General features: G+C 38.2%; 1 protein-coding gene across 20 annotated transcripts in view; it reads left to right on the plus strand.

The window, feature by feature from the left end:
* LOC135444249 (poly(rC)-binding protein 3-like) overlaps positions 1-18,056 on the plus strand; it is a 497,164-nt gene that overhangs the window by 88,286 nt on the left and 390,822 nt on the right. For all 20 annotated transcript variants that reach the window (XM_064705626.1, XM_064705627.1, XM_064705618.1 and 17 more), the window contains one exon: positions 16,372-16,509. The gene's annotated coding sequence lies outside the window, so the exon portion shown is untranslated. The remainder of the gene's footprint in view (positions 1-16,371; positions 16,510-18,056) is intronic.

Genomic DNA, 18,056 nt, shown 5'->3' on the forward strand with positions numbered 1-18,056 from the left:
AAAACCTAATGATATTTTGATATCAGTACTTCTTCCCTGCATTAGTTCATAGAAACATTTAGAATAGGAAACTATTGCTGAAATTAAGCCAGGTGACATTGTTACTTTGATCCCAATGGTGATATGTGTTATGGCTGTCCTGTTCTGCACCCTTCTTGCTGTGGCTGAGCAACTTAGCTACCCTTAGCTACCTGTGAGTTTGTGTGACAGGGAAAAGGAACCAACCAGAGCTCTGCTGTGATGGGGCAGCATTGCAGCATCGTGTTCTGATCTGTTTGCTACCAACAAAATGCATGCGAGCTCATCTTTCACTTTTAAACGAGTCAGGTTTCCCTTGGAGCCTTTCAGTTAGAAGAAAGAAATAAACACTTAGCAAAGGTTACTGACAAAATCTACACTTTTACTACTTTTTTTTATTATTATTATTTTTAATAGGAAAATGTGCAAGCTCCCTTCTAGCAAAAAGATGTAAATTGTGGATTTTAAGAAACAAATCCTGCTGCACAGCAGGTTTAGACAGGCTGCTACTGTCAGGGCCTTAAGGCATTCTGTGGCTTCCCTGTGGTAAGCCATGGTTCTCATTTGTAAAGCCAGGAGAATTCCCACTGTTGTTGTAATCATATGCATGATCCTTCTTCCATCTCAGTGCTTTGAGCATCAGTTAAAAAAGGAAAAATAGGGCAAATGGTGGTTGTCATGTAGTCAGCTGTCCAAGAGCTTAGAAATTTCATTTATTTTGTGGGATTTAATTTTGTCCTCAGGAAAAGAATTAAGCTTTTTAGTGGAAATCTTATAAAAAAATACTACTAAAAGAAAGGAAAGAGGAAAAAAAAAGCCAAAAACAAACAAACAAAAAAAAAACACAGAGAAAAAAACAAGCAACAAAAACAATAGCACCAAAACGTGTCCTGATTCAGACATGGCAGTGAAGACATCAGAATTAATTTTTTTTAATGTAAAATGAGAATCATTTTTCCAATTTACTTCTGTTTTCCAAATATGTAAAATCCTTTCAGAAAAGGCCTGATTTCATCCCATGAGCCTTGTCGTATAATCTCTGTGTTCGGTCACTTCTGCACTTGGTGACATTCTGTCCAGTGTTTGATTCTGCAGCTTTCCTATTAACAGCCCTTGATGGACTAGTTTTAGCATGTCTTTTTGATTCCCTTTATTCTTTTGATACTCAAAAAATATAAATCAGTGTGTTTCACAGGTCAGTTATGTTTTGTGGGTAAAAGTACTTTGGTGTCTTTCAAGCCTTCCCTTTGAAAATTTCATTTTATATCCCCTCCTTCCTGTACTGTGAAAAGGCTGAGTTTCTGTTCCCTACTTATCTTCTCTGGGTCTTTGATGATCCTGTAAACCTCAGTCTCCCCTCTTTCTGTCTTCTGTCTTTTCATTGTTAAAAAGTGCTGGTCTGCTACTTCTTGCCTGCTGTGGAAGCTGCTTCAGGAATTTCATTGCGCCTGCTGCCCTCCCATCTAGCAGCAGGGAAAATTCTAGATTGGAAGGAGCCTCTGGAGGTCATCTAAGCCCACCTATAGCTGACAGCAGGGGTTTGGATGAAGTTATCCACTGGTCCAACAAGACAAGTCTTGAATTACTTCCACTTAGGAAGGTTCCACAACTTCTCTAGACAACCTGTTCCAATGTATGGTTGTTCTCACAGCAAAGAACTTTTTCCTGTAGTCTGATGAAACTGCCTTTTGAAGCAAGTGATGTTCATTGCTTCTTTTCCTCTTGCTGTGTCCTTGTGAAAAGAGTATCTCTATTTTCTCCATAGCTATCTCCCTCTCTAAATATTATAATCACATATTGAAAGTATGTGATTAGCCTCTCCCCTCCCTTCCAGTTAATTAAACTGAATTCCATTTACCTTTCAACGGGCATCAGCTGAGGGGCCCTTCACTGAACCATCTCCAATTCTTCAATGTCTCTTTTGAGGTGGGAGTCCAGAACTGGACACAATATTCCAAGAGTGACCTAACAAATACCAAACAAAGCAGTGACAAACTTTCATCTGCTGGGTTTACTTTGGCTGCTGCAGTCAAGGCCCCAGGTTGGTTTCATTGCTGCAAGGATGCACAGCTCAGTCTTTGGACTGCCACTCAGGATTATTCCATCACAGATGCAGGATCCAATAAATATCTTTGTTAAGTATGATTCAATTCCTGTTGGCCCAGTCTTACAACTTGTTGAGATCCCTGTTTGCTGTAGTGTATAATATATACCTTGCTCTGTCTTACTCTGTTTTTTCTCACAGAATGCAAAGCAGAACTCTCTGAATCAGTGAAAGCATGGAGCCATGCTATTTGTTTACATTAGCATAGTAACAACAACAAATAATAATAACAATAATATTAACATCAATATGAATAATATTACAGAATTATTTTGATATAATTTTATATTATCCTTATTATTAATATTATTCTTAGTTTATAGTTTCTTTATTATTAGTTGATAAAATCTGTTTTCTGTTTTGTTTTCTGTTCCTTTACAGGTAATCAATACTGATCTATTTGCTTTTTTGATCAACACTGAAACTAACTAGATGTTTTCACTAAAATGTCCATGCTGATTTTGAGATGTTTCATCAACACTGATAGCTAGTTCAAACCTAGCAGAGTATTTGTAGAGTAAAAAGGGCATTTTCTTCTCTGTACATATTAATTTGAATTTATTGACACTGCATATCACATGTTATTTTATTGCCTAGTTTTGCACCTACCTTCAAAAAAAGAAAACTGAAATATGATATGATTAAATATGAAATGGTACTGTTAAAGAAAATCAATTATTCCATGTTTTTGATAACACAAGAAACAGAAGTCATCAAAAGAAGTTGCAAAATTTTTAGAACATACAGAAATACTCTCATTTCTACACTATTTTAGCAGCTGAAAGTATGTATGGTTTCAATGCTTATTTTAAAAATATATTTTAAAGTGATGTTTCAAGACTGAATAAGGATAAAACAGTCGGGGCTCAGAAAGTCTCAAACACAAGGGTTACAAAATTTCTTTATTTGACTGATTCTTAATTGTTTTATCACCACGAATATCTGTTGCTACCTATTATCAGAGTACTGAACTATACATTGTGACAGCCATTTCACATTGCACTTCTGAGGAAAACCTTCATCCACTGCTAAGTCCATCTTAGATTGAAGTTTCCTGAATAAATCTTTTGTGTATACTTCCTTCTGTTTCTAAAGGTGGCCAGAGGAAAAAATTCTTTTTCTTAGCTGTAAAACATGGCCCTAGAATCCTGATGAATACAATATAATCTGTTTTAGAGGAATTCATTGTGAGACAAAGTTCATTGCAAATAGTCAAAGGAATGTGCAAAGAAATGCATTGGAAAGATTCATAAACAGCTGCTCCTGTAAAAGTGCTTGTGAGTGTAGTAGTGATCAGGCTGTGTAAAACAAGCAAGCTTTTCCAAACTCAATGAAGTTTGAGATGAATACTAGATATTGACATAATTTTGAAGATAAACCCTTGGTAGAGTACACAGACTGTATTTCTGAGAAGTATATGGTAAAATAACTTGTAATGACTAGTAATGACATGACTGTGTTTCATTTATGGGATGTTAAACCTAGGAGATTTGCACCTTGTATCTCCATTTTTTGTTTCTGCGCAGCACAACTCCATTTTTGAAATTGCCTTATCTTCTCACATAATTCTCCTTATTTACCAGATATTTGTTACTTATCCTTTGGTATGCTTTCCTCTAAGAAGGGCTTCAATTCTAAAATGTTTGTTGCTGTAATTTCTGACAAGGTGTCATATTTTCTTCTTTCACTAGCAAATAATTAGAAGTACACTCTTGGTTGGTTGTGGCAAATAATTCTGGAATGCAGAATGATGAGTTCCTCTGGTTTTGGGTTTGCTTGCTTTTCTGCTTCTAGGGGAGAGGGTGGATGTGAGATCAAGAACTTTAAACTTCTACTGCCACTGAAGGAGGGCATCCTGCCCTCCTTCCACCCAACAGCTTTATTTCTTAGCCTGTATTTTCTCTGGTGTTACCACAAGTGTTTCTGGAAGGAGCCAGCCTGGGTTACACCCACAAAGGCAGCAATGTTAGCTGAGAGATCCAGGGCTACATTTGGTAGCAGCATCTGTTCATGCCAGCTTAAAGTGTTGACACTTTAGCTTAAACAGGCTTTATTTGCTAATATTTGCAACATCGATGAACAGCTTTTACACTTCCAAATGGCTGTATAAATGGGTAATCACACATATCTACATCACAGCTAATCCCTTGAAGGGACTGACTACAAAAATTAATTTTTTATTAAATTTTGCCTTTGATAGAGAAATTTTTTAAAAAAGTAGTTTTAACAGTAGACCCTGTAAGACCAGAAAAAGTAGCATGTAATAGGTTAATTTATTATTTTTGCCCATTAAATTGCTTGAATGTCCCTCATTGAGCTACTTGGTAGTGTAGAAGTCTACTTCTCACTAAATAAAATGGTGTCAGTAATCCTTGTTAACTGAAGAGATGGCCTGTAACTGCACATTTTAGTTAATTTTAGCAACTATTCAGACAAATTCTCACCTCCTCCCCTTCACAGATATGTTCTAATTCCCTAGGAAGAAGGCATTAAAAAAGCCTGAAAATGATGTTTCCAATTAGTGTGGCTTTCTCATATTTAAATTCTGTGTGGCTCTGCCAGATAATTGAATAAAATGTGATACATTCTTTTGATCTTTGTTGAGATGATGTAGCCTATTAAATATTGTTTCCTTATACTGTTCGTGTTGACATAGATTGCATTGTGCCACTTATAGATGCTTTGGCACAGCTCTGGAATCGAGTGTTCAGCAATGATTAATGACCAAGCATACACAGACCTACTGTTGAGTCTAAGAGCTCTCTAATCTCTGCTCCTGTTCCTTCCCTCAATTCCAGCATTAGCTAATGTGGCTTCTGTGAGCACAGCAGTTCTGGTGTCTCGTCATACAGCTTGTACTGCCAGCAGTTAGCATAGCATAGAGCTAATGATCATTAAATTCTCAGTTTTCTTAATTCTTGCTTATTATTGCATCTTTGGTGCCCTTTCTCACTGTTGAAATTTTTTATTTAGTGTTTAATAGAGAAAAGGCTTTTAAACCTGTGCTAGACCCCTTTTTTTTAGTCCTTGCACATTGTAGAATAATTTAATATCCTTTGATATGTTATGCCAATTAAGTGATATGTGTGTTAACATAAATATTTAATTGTTAAAAGAGAGATCACTTTGGCCTAAAGCTTTAATTGAATTAGATGCTTTTCAGATGATTGTCAAGATTAAACAGTCCATTATGAACATTTGCCACTGCAGGAGATTTCTGCTTATTGAAAGACAAAAGGGTAATTTCATCTAGCATTGCTGTAAACTGTACGGGTCCTTCATACTGATAAGGGAATTCTCCCTCTTTTAACCTTGATATGTACTGTAGTAATGAATTTATGAATCTTTAAATTCAGGCACATCATTAAAATGGGGATATGATATTAGCACTGCCAAGTAAATTAAAAGGATGAAAATTTATCTACATAACAACTAAAGAGATCAGAGTCAATACCAATTTGTCAATAATTACCATTGCTTTAAAAAGCAAAACTAACACAATAAAAGGAGGCAGCTATGGATCTTTATTGCATACTAACAGGAGTTCGATTAATTCCAATGACAGACTTCACATGGCAAACTGGAGTTTTAGGGAAGCTAATTTTCCTTGACACTGGGCTGCTGAAGCACCTAAACTATCACACTCACAAAATATGCTTGTGTTAATATGGAATCCAACTGATTCATTATCAGCCCAAAATATTTCTGGTTTGGGGCAAAATGTTCCTGTATTGCAGTTTTGCCTAATTATGTGAACGTCTTCCACAGATCAGAATCCTGTTTTCTTGATATGCTGTGGACTGTAGTCATGCATATATCTCACACTGAAAACACGTCACAGCAGTTTCCTTCAAAATATAGTACAGCTATGCATAATGCATGATAAGACTAGAGAGATGTGCAATGTGAATCAAAGTTTTAATGTCCTAGTTTTCCAGATAATATTATCTATTCACTGTGTTTTTAAAGGAGCTCTGATTAAGAATCATCTCAGCTGTGACAAGCCATAAAGCCAAGCACGATATTCAGTGAGAACCTGAAAAAAAACCTCTCTCTGAACAAATTTTTATATTAAACTCATCATTGGGGAACTTTGTTCTTATTTTGCCAGTTGCTGGCAACATTTTGTCACCAAAGGTCATAGAGCAAAGACATTCAAAGCACAATACCTTTCCTCTTTGAGTCTGACACACCTGTCCTTGCTCAAATGATTGGTCTGTATTTGCTCCTTTGTATTTGTTGACCAGGTCTTCAAAAGAGCAGATGGAAAATTTCAACCATCCTTTCTGTCTTGGGACATGCTGTAAAGTAACTGAGTGCCTGGCTTGACTTGAATTCATATCTGAGCCCTTGGTCTGCAAAGCATCCAACTGTGATAAAAACTGTTTGAGTGTAAAATGTACAGCTCAGCTTCACATCTGAGTGCAATCCTGTTGTGGGACTGCACATTCTCAGGTCAGCTGTTTTTTCACTTACACAATATGAGACTACTGGAGTCTACCTGAAATTTTATGCCAAATGCAGTTCTTGCATAGACTTCGGGCTAATGGGCAGTCCAGCCACACCCTGAGATTCTTATTGTCTGGGGTAAACAGCATGAAATAGTCAACAGTGTGACTGATGCTAAGGTTGTGTCTGTACAAGTGAAGGAAGTAGTATCTAGAATAAAATGGAGAGAAAATCAAACATCTTGCTACTTCTGCAGGACTGCTGGGAAGCATTCCTTCATTAATGTGAGAAGCTCTTCTCCTTTTGCTGTAGGCCTAGTGCTTGCTTAAGCAGGCAGGAGGGTTTTCTCTTGTTCCTTGTTAAGTGTCCAAGATAGTGTAGGAGGGGCTTTTAGGGTCCCAGTCATGTAACAGGTCTAAAATGAATTATTTCAAGTACTTGGATAATTCTACTGTCATTATGTTTTCTTTAATAAAAACTATGTACCGAGAAGTGTATTATTGTGTGTATTTACTGAGTCATAAGCAAAATTAATTTGATAATTTCTGTGTATTTATGGTTGATGGTAGCTGGGAAAAAAAAAAAAAAGTAGTGTAAAACTGCTTTCTATACTTGGAATGATTGAGAACTGATTCTGTTTTATTTAAGAATTTTAAGCATCATTAAAGCAGTAGGCTAGAGAGAGTGCTGTTTGCCTGAGTGCTTTACTAGCCACTGGAAGGGAGGTGATAAATTTGTATTGAAATATCATTTGAAAACCTAATACATAGAATGAGTTCTCACTGGGTTATGGATGTTGATTGATCTCTTTTCTAGCTTTATTTCTTTACTCTATTGGAGACAGTAAAAGGAGAAAAGGACTGGTGGGAGTGTAGGAATATGAGGGTCACTATGAGGAGCAGTATGAGGTTGAGAAAGTGGGAAGAAATCAGACCAGTGAGGGGAAATGCAAATATTTACTCACACATATGTTGGTACAGATAGGAGAGCAAGTGCTGAAGGACGCTGCAGTAAGAGGTGCCTACAAAATTGTCTTGGTTTGAAAAGACAGGTGTCTGCTAAGGAAGGGAGGAGCCTCCCCTGAACTGGAGACTGTAAATGCCCTCCCTCTGAACTGTTATAAATTTGAAATTAGGGGGGCTCTCAGGCAAAGATATGGGAGCAGGAATAACAGTACTTTATTAGGAAAGAAAATAAAAAAATAAAATAAACAATGCAGTAATACAAAACAACACTGACAGAGTCAGAACATAACCTGTCACCCTGTTGGTCAGGGTGTGGGTAGCAGTCCAATTGGAATAGTGGCTGCAGTCCTCCTGCAGTGTCAGGTGTGGTTCTGTTGGAGCAGGGATCCTGTAGAAAGGTGTCTCCCTCTGAAGATCCAGTAGAAAAGGCAGCTGTTCCTCTAGGAATCCAGTGGAAAGGCTGTTCTGGTGTCCCAAAATCTCAGATTATATCCAGTTAGGAATGCTTGGCTCCTCCCTCTGGGCAGAGCATCTCACAATGGCATGCTGTAATTTTTACCAGTCATGCAGTGACATTCAATAGCCCATTAACAGCAGATGTCTCCCTGGGGGGAGGATTGGTTTGTGGAAGAGATAAAGAAAAACTGCCCAATTAACAGAAGATAACTGCCACACCTCTAACAGATGGCAAAGAGAATACACATGGCCTTCTAGGACAAAAATAAAGGAGCAGACTCACCCAGTGAGAAGGCATTAAGAAAATCAGGCAATTCTTTATTCCTTGTTTCTCATTGTTAAAGATGGGCTTTGCAGCCATGTCTCTGTCCTTGCTGAGTGGTGTGACTGGACCTGAGGCAGAATTGACAAGAGCAAGAGGGCCAAGGAAAGCCCTTCCAGCTGCCCTTGTCCATACCTGCCCTTACCAATGGGAGTAAAGCTGAAAGGCAAGTCATGTCCATTCGCTGGAGGAGGTGAACCTTACATAGCAGCAGCAGTATTGTAAGGCTGGTTTAGTCAGAGAAATTGCACAGTGGGAACTGAGCTGGGCAAGACCAGCCCACAGCAGTCATTGAATCTAACTTCAGACAAGACCACATGTGACAGCCTGTGGAGAAGATTCTCCCAGACCACTAAAAATGCCCTTAACTTGGACATCTCCTTTACAGATGACCTCAGCTGTTAGAGGCAATACTAATCTTCAAAAACCATGCCCGCCCATAGCATGTGAAAGGCTGCATGGACCTGCAGTAGGATTGCTTTTGATGCCTTCTGCCAATGAAGGGGGAAGCACAGTGCACAGTTTGAGTGTGCCACTTTTGCTTTCCCTCTGCACTCCTCTCCAGGATGCTGACACTCAGCAAAGCACCATGAGGGTTAGAGGTGCAGATTCAGTGAGCTGTCATTACTGGCTCCAAACTGAGTGGAAATGCCCCTACCCAGGGAATACTCTGCATAGGAATGGCTCATGGCCTTATTTCTTACACCATATTGTCCTGGGGCTGTACACAACATCACGAGCGCACATACACTGCTTTTAGCTCAATGCAGAATCTAATGCTAACTGTCCTGCACTATGTAATTGTGAAATGTGGGGAAAATAAAGTGCTTTTTGTGTTCAAAATTCAAGTTAGAACTTCAGCCAGCTGAAACAAGTGACTTCTTTGACAATGACCTTGTGATCCTAAAGTGGTCTTACACAACCACATAGAGAATTGGAGTAACCTAACTAAAGCAAAAAACACAACTCTGAAGAGAGATGATATTTGGTATTTACAACCATTATTCCTGCAATGTAGTTTGGTTCCACAAAGAAGAGGCTTTGTGAATACAGTTTTTGCAAATAACTTTAAAATCCTTCTTTGTTTGCAAATTTGGAAGTCAGATTTAAGCAAAATTCAGCCTTAAGCAAATTTCTTCTTGGCTGTGTAGTAAAAACTGTCTGGTAGCCTATAGATGTGGATAAAGAAGCTCAGGCAGAACACTGACCTGCACTGACAGCATTCGTGTTTTTTCTAGTTACCTCTCTGCTTGCCCTGTGATTTAGTGTTATGTGGGTGAGATATTTGTACTAATACACAGGAAACCCTTGAACATGGAAAATTTTACTTCCTAAAATAGATAGCATTCTCAAGGGGGAAACAGAAAAATTACATGAGATTCATGGAATAAGGAATAACTAAAATTGCCCAATTATTTAAACTGAGGTATTTTTCTATCAATAGAATATCTTGCTGAGCTTGTGAAGCATAATTTAGAGTAGGCATTTTGCCTGCAGATCACAATATAAATATTTTATATGATCTCCCAGACTATTAGAATAATAGAGGTAGTGTTATTTAATCCATTCCTGGCAAAGCAGATGCTTGCCAGAATGCATAAAGCACTCAAGGACCTGGTTTTGTTATCATGGAAACTGATTGGTAGAATGATTTATCTAAAGTTTGATTCCTCATTGTGGAAGTGGATTTGATTGTGCTTGTGAGACACAATTTAAGTTGTGTTGAAGCCTCATAAAAAAAAAAAGAGTTTGTGATGGAAATATTTACAATATGAGGATGAAAAAACTCCTTAAATGTAAGCAGGTAAAGCAAGAGCCATGTCTGGGTTGGGAGGAGGGCTGGGAGAGACTGCATTTCTGCAAATTATTTGATTTAGACTTAATAGAAATTGTGACCACAATAAGCGAATTTGAATACACCTCTTAAAACAGCTGCTGGCAAAGAAACTACAAGCCACAGCAGGGAGCATGCAAGTGCTGCTATATCTTCATAGTGGTCTCATAAAGTGGGTTGCAAGGCAGCAGGGGTGGAGAAGTTCAAAGTTTTATTAAACTTTTCCTAAAAACACAACCTCTGGAGTGTAATTTAATGCCTCTCTTGACAGTCGTTGTTTCTCTTATTTTTTATCATAACACATGTTTCAGTTTTGATATCTGATATGCCTTGACTACAGTCTTTGGGCCTGAGGTGGGTATTTGGGTGTTGCAGGATTTAGGGTAGGTGGTCCAAATACTTCTCCTCCTTTTCTACAAAGTGGATGGGAGATGAGTATTGATTTCTAATCACCATAATTTTGCACACTTGAGCAGGCTTTAGTAATCAGAATGCTAAAATCCTATGGAAAACATTTAAATCTATGTCCTTTCCCTGAGGTGATTGTGCCTAAAGATGATATGCATAGGGAATGATGAAAAGATGACCATTGTTTTGTACATTTGTATGAGATATACTATGTTATTGAGCACTTCCTCTGTTTATGCTTTGTTTTTTATGCTTACTGTAGCTTTTATTGATGTGTTTGATAACATGGCATCAGCTGCAAGGCAGAAATGTTTACTCTGCCGGGGGTTTTTTTTTAACTTTTCAATGTAGATTAAAAAACTTCAGCAGCCCCTGGATGGATAGGCTTAAGCTGAAAATTTACATGTGAGTAACAAATATTATAGTGCAGATGAGCCAGACACAGAAAAGGAAATTCATAATAAGGGACTGCTCTGGCAATATTAATCTGCCTCATGAACATTGTGTGATGAATCATCCCATGTTGCCACCAGGACTGCTGCTGCTGCTGAGCTCTGCCAGCAAGTGGGGCAGTAAAAAGTGTGCATGGAAGAGTGGAGGGCAGGGCACACACAAGGGAAGAGGAAAGGGACAAAAAAAGAACAGCTATTTAAAACTGGACATGTCAAGCCTGGCCAATAGCTCATGTTATATATAATTCAGCCAATTCATTGGGTAAATCATTTCATATGCTCCACAAAATGCAATTTGCTTCCATGGCCAAGCATGACAAAGCTTTCACAGAATTGCAGTTGGCAAAGAGCTCTTCTAGGATAGTTAATTCAGGGCCTGTGAGATTGCTGAGGCATCTTGTCAGAACATTAAATAATCACACAATGTCATGAGGGAATATCTAATTAAGGGTCCAATTTCTCAAGGGTCTGAGTACCTGTTACAATGTGCCGAGAACCCTTAATTCCCACTGACAAGAGCAGCAGCTTAGGGTGTTCCCAGCAGGCATTTAATAGGATTGTGCCCTTACTTCATTTGGCTGGGATAAGTCCAGGCCAATCAGGTGAAGCAACAGTAATGAAACAAGACAAGATAATGACACATAGGGTTACATTCCAGCAGGAATATTATTACTTGCAGGTGACGAAACATACTCAGGTGTGAAGTCCCTGTGAAATACAGGAAAACATATAAGGATGCATTCTTAGGGGTTAAATTTGTGCCTTTTGGAAAGATCTGTCTGTATTCATCCCATGCAAAAAGAGCTGTAAAAGGCAACATGAATCCTTTATCACCCCAGACCTCTATCCTCTATGAACAAGTGACAGAATTCCCATCCATGGTTTGGTTACCAAGAACTTTAGTGATTTAAACAACCCCATGAGGGTTGTCTGCCTTACAAAGGCAAGCAGATTTTCATCCAGTGTTTGAGAAGCAGAAACCTTGGGTAAGGGAAATGTGGGTGCTGACTTTCCCTGAGCAGCATTCTTGGTGTGACCCAAGAGACAGAACAAAATTTGCGGTGGACAGATGAAGTCTTGCCAGTAAGACTTTTCCCTGCTTCTTGTATACCTGCAGTTACATAAAGGAGAAGAATGTTAGATGCAGCAGAAGAGAATAAGCATTAAATTTTGGCTGATTCTCAGAGATGAAAGTAGGAATAGCATTCTTTTCTTTGTCCTGAAGAGCTGTTACAAAAAGGACTAAATGAGTAGGGAGCATGGCATTATGTTAAGCACTTTTGGGAGAGTGAAAAGTTAAAATTAATCTTTGTGTTGTCAAGCTCTTAAGTGAGGAATGATGCATTAGGCAACCTGATTTTATTTGATTTGTTGGGAAACCAGAGCTGCAGAGTTGTTTCTTGAACAGAATTACAGGCTTCATTTAAAGAGAGAGGCAAAGCGCAGACATCACTCTGGAGTAGATCAGCATAAGCATTTTCTATATCATGAGTAATGTTTACTGGAAGAAATCAAATTACTGTTACACAGACCATCTGTTTTCTTTGCATGCAATCATGTAAGTGTTTTAGGACAAGCCATCCTTTTTAATCAGTTGTAAATCTCTTATGGCAAGGCACTGTTTTCTGTAATAAAATCTATTTTTATGATAAATGTAAGAGTTTTAAATACTGGTTTCTCCTGCATAAATACAGTGTACATATTGTTCATAACATAAAAAGTAGGGGTGTACAGCATTAGTTATTATCTGTCAAGAACTTAATTTTAGGGCTTTTTGCATAGCCATTTTTGGATTTTTGTTGGATCTGCAAGTCACTGGTGCTCAACTATTATAGCAAATAACATAATGAGTAATACTGTCCATTTATAGCCCAAGAAGTTGATTCCTATATAAATTTAGTAAATGGAGTATAATAGGGCCTCTATTTTGTAGCATAACTGCTATGATAAAAGTGATTACTGTGGAAGATGACTGTCTGTTCTCTAAATTCTTGCCCTCGGAAATACTGAAGAAAACAAGGCATGGCTTATTAAAAAATGAGCCTGTGGAATGACATAATGACATTGAGGAGACTTGAATTTATGGTCCAAGAAGGAGTCAACAATAGAGTGTGGTATTTACTTCATGTTTAAGGGCAGCTTATTCACAGATGTAATTGTCCCATTCATTTTAATGGGTGCTGAATTGAGCCTACTATTTTATTTTTTTATCACTGTCAGCTGTCAACTTCCCTGATTCATGTATTGTCTTTGGGTGCTCTTGAATTCAGAGGAAGCTGAAGGTCTGCCTGTTTAGCAAAGTTTCCTCTGATTTCAAAAGCAGCTGTGTGGTTGCTTTGCCAGAATTTGCTCTGTATTGCATAAAATGACCCTGAAATAAAAGAAAGAAACAAGAACTGTAAGTAACACAATTGGAAATTCCCTCAGCAGGTTGGCTGTCCTTCTCAATGAGGTTGGCAAGCCTGAATTTCATTTGTTCAGACACTTTCAAATCAATGCTATTTTGTCTGAATAATTAAGCTGCTTACTCAGGCTTGAAAAGTGTACGGTGCTAAACTCTTGCACTTTTTTTGGTAAACATGAAGAGGCAAAGAGGCAGAAACAGATGGACCGTGCACCTGGAAAAATTATAGTGCCTACAGTCTGGTGCCACCCCATGGTACAGTTTAAGTTTTCTGCTCAGGGAAATATCAGATGAAATGAAGGGCCCCTACAAGTCCTATTGTGAAGGCTGGACTCAAAATCTCCATGTCCTGTGTATTGCCACTTAGTTTCAGTGAAAGGGAAAAAGCAGAACAGGGTGAAGGGCTTACAGAATCATACAGGTGATAGAGAGTGAAAGAGAAAATAAATCTGTATTTGTAGCTGTTTAATAATTTGTTTGCATTTTTTGTTGTTCAAATTCAGTATTCTTTCTTTGAGATAATTATTAAAGATGAGATAAATTTTTACTTTTTATTCCCTCTGGCTTGTCTTCTTATGTTCACCCTTCTTTTATTCACAGGGAAGAAAACTGCAGGCAAATTAAATAATGTCATTGAATCACAGCAATTTGTTTGTTAGAATAGACTTCTGGAGGGTGCTGGAGGGTATCATCAATGTCCTAGTCTAAGCGAGAAAAAATTAGATAACATCACTCACAGCCTTGTTCTGTTGAATTTGGAGTATCTACAAGGATGGAGATTTGCCAGCCTCTCCCAACAACCTATTTCTCAGACTTGCTTTTGTTCCCCCTACAAGCTCATTTGGTTGTTTCTCAGCCATTTCAAATCCAGCTGAGGTCTGGCTTGCCCAGTTTCATCCAAGCAGTCCAGAACAAGGTAGTTCTGCATTGTTCCCAGGTAGCCCTCCCAACCTCTCCATCCTGTGCTGTCCATCTGCTGTGCCTGCATGACATCCCAAATGGCAACCTGGGAAGGCCCAGTGCACTGGGGGAGCTGTTTTCAGCAAGCAGCTTCCTCTTCTGGGCCCCTCTTGCTGTCTTGGGTTTCAGAAGACACATTTCAGTTGGAGCTGTCAAAAAAGTTGATGCAAATATTTGTTTTATATTTTTCATGTCATTCTTCCTACTCCCATCTTCATATTCCCAAATATTTTTCAGCAAGATTGATAAAATAAGGTGAAAGATATCAAACCAATCTATTTCCACAAGGGGTTTTTTTAGCATGATTTTTCATTTGCATGTAAGTAAAATTACTACAGTATTTGGTTTTTTTAATCTTATTTTTGTTGGGGTATTTTGCCCAGAACTTTGGAACAGTTACCACATGAGTTCTTCAGTAGTTTCAGTAGAATAGACACTATATTTTCCAGCTGTTTGGTCTGTTTTTATCCAAGAAAGATATTTTGATGTATTTACAATTGTCAAAGAAGACACTGGCCTAGCTCTAAGAACAGTAAATGCAAAAACTACTGCTTGCAAATTATCACATTTTTTCTATCAAGAAACAATTCAGCCAAATTACTTAATTTGCTTAGTGGTAAAGACTGTGGTAAAATATGAATTACTGTTGTCATAGCTACACTGTATTTTGATACAGTACATTTGTTCATTGAAATGATAATAAAATAATTTGCTGTACAGCAAGTATGATGCATATCTTAAATTACAATGAATTACTTATTGTAATGAATATCTTAAAATATAAACACAGAGCTCCTGACTCTGTATTTAAGTGCAGTAAGTAGAGAATACTGCTGTTTATTTTAGGAATTTCCTGTGTCTGCAGTGCTGATTACACTGAAGTGGGAATCAATGACAATGAGCCATATAGGAGACTTTATTTATAGTAGCTTTATAACTGATCTAAAGTGAGACGATAGATTTTGATACCCATGACCTTTAATAGAAAACTCTCTGAAGAGAAGTTTCCAATTTTACCTCCAAAGTAACCCCTAGTGAAAGTCCTTTGTATTTTAGACTTGGTGAGACAATTAAATAATGATCTATTCTTGGTTCCTTTCTCCCTCTGTTGCTTCTGTATCTTGGCTATTCAGCTGACAGAAGAGAAAAATTATTCAGGGGAGCTCTACAAAGCTAGACATTTCCCCATTTCTGCTTTTTAGAGTGTTCTTAAGTGCAGCATGTTTGCGGTTTGCATGTTTGCTTTTCTCACCTTGACCTATTGAGGTCCAGTGGCTGTAGAGGATATGATCTGTGCATGTGTTCCAAAGTCTCCTCTTCCACCTCTTTACCAGATGTATTTTTGAAGGAAATGGAGCAGGAAACAGAGCAGGACATAGATGATGATCACGTTTGGCTTTGAACTGGTGTCCCTCAGCTCACTTGGTGATACAAAGAGGAAAAGAGTGGAACAGAAATGCTTGGTCACAGTTTTGAAATATATTTAGGTCTGAGCAGTTCATCCTTGAAGGGGAAAATTCTATAGGTATTAAAAAAAAAGCCATAATACCAGTGAATAATATTAATTCTGGACATTCCAGAGTGAAAAACAGTAGAAAAAATAGCTTAGAGTAACTACAGGGAAGAGAATATGTGTCAAATGGCGAGACTGAATATTTCAGAACAAATCATTGTAGTATCTGAACAGTGAGATAGAAACTAAAAGTAAATGCATCTAAATAAATGTATCTATTTGAAATTTGATCTGTTAACCAGTAGAATTAACTGAAAACTCTCCTCATACATATCATTTCTTTACAACTAAAAAAGGCAGCGTAAAAAATTGAGGCTCTTACTAAACAGTAATTCCTCCAGGCTGCTTATTTTTAAATCAACTCTTGGGGTTTTTATTCCTCAATATTGGCTACCATTGAAGGCAGGAGGTAAGAATTACCTGAATTACGGAAATTATTGTTCCGTAAATACTCCACATTTGGTGTCTTTATCCTCTCTGTCACAGGTAACTATCTTACACCCAGAGCAAGAAAAGTAAATTCCCTTGGCTGTCCCATATCTCTAAGGAACCTGATGCATGAGTGGACTAGAGAAGAGACAGAGAGAAAAACTCCCAAGACCTACAGATCATCTGGCTGGCAGGGTGAGTAAATGTCCTGTCATCTCAGTCATATGTTGTCAGGTACACAAGGAGTGAGCCTGCTTTGAGCATTGCCTCAGGAATTATTTTTTCAGTAATTGTTGGGGAAAAGAGGATCAAAATGTGTCATGTTTCCAGGACTCTGATGTTGGAGCCTCACATGCATTCAGAAGTACTAAGGCAAACACCTCCTATATTTTCAGTTTAAGCCCTCTATGTGGATTTTATAGGTAGGCAGTCCTATATAGGGAGGAGGGGGTTAATGCATGCTGCGCTGTCAAAGCTATTTTCAAATGTGGTAGGTGAAACAGCAATATCTATTACTGAATCAGTCCAAACTCCTCATGATTCATAAACAGATCCAAAAAAGAAAAGAAAGGAAGAAAACTCATTTTCCCAGTGCCAACTGTACTTAGATTGCTATGGATGTGGGCCTGTGCTCCCTGCTTCTCATAACTAACTTCTTGTTTACGAAACACAACAAAAACAAACAAAAAATTACCTAGCATAGAAGCAAACATGCAGTAGCCTTATGTAATAGTCAGAACCTGATTAAATTATGCCCTTTTCCTTCTGGCTTTGCCTGTTCCAAAAGGTGGCAGAAGCAGGGACTGTAGCAGGTTCTGGAGCATTTCCTCCAGTTCACAGAAGTGAGTCAGAGGTTCTGTCAAGTACCAGCAACCAATTAAAGGGAATCAAGATCCACATGTACAGAGGATGACTTATTTTTCAAAAGGATGATGCAAATAGAAATAGACAAACATGGAAGAAAATATGACCCAAAGATTACCTCAGAGTTCTCTGTCTGGTGGTTTTTGTCTCCACAAAAGACATAATAAAAATGTTGCCCTCCTCCATTGGAGTAGCTGATGTTTCCCCTCTGTATTTGGTCCTGCACATATCTGCACCCTAAACACTGGCCAGGCCCCATGTGCTCTGGTCCCCTCTGCTGGGGTGAAAATCATGAGTGGGGCAAACCCATTTTGCCTGCAACCCAGGCTCAGTTTGTTCTTAGAAAGGAAAAATAAAGCAGTTGAATTACAGTTTTGTCTGTGTGAAGATCCACCCTGGCTAGGAACCATAAGACAAAAATTAACCAATTTACCAAAGCCTACAACATGACAAAACAAAATAACAGGCACTCCAGGGTTTTTCCTTCAACTCCAATTGCTCTCTTCTAGGGGAAGCAAAACCTAGCAGTACAACAGTGCCTTTGCAATTCATATTAGGTGATGTCTTCAGTATATTGGGCTGTTTTTCTTAGCATATAAGCAATATTCTGACTTTGGTGAAAGTCTGCATTTTCTGACTCCACATTCTTTGAGGGCATCTGTCTAAATGCAAATGTTGTCTGGACTTTGCCTTATGTTCCAGTAAGAAGAAGGAGACTTTTGCTATTTTTGCTATTTTTGTTTTGCTTTGGGTTACCTTGTTTTTAGTAAGTACTCTTCTGAGAATGCTGGAAGATGACTTTGGTACACAGAATTCAGGTAATTCCCTCGGCCATTCTGAACCCAGCAGCAACAACCAGCCCTGCTCTCTGTTTCTGG

The sequence above is a fragment of the Zonotrichia leucophrys genome, chromosome 2, assembly GCF_028769735.1.
Source record: "Zonotrichia leucophrys gambelii isolate GWCS_2022_RI chromosome 2, RI_Zleu_2.0, whole genome shotgun sequence".
Lineage (NCBI taxonomy): Eukaryota > Metazoa > Chordata > Aves > Passeriformes > Passerellidae > Zonotrichia > Zonotrichia leucophrys.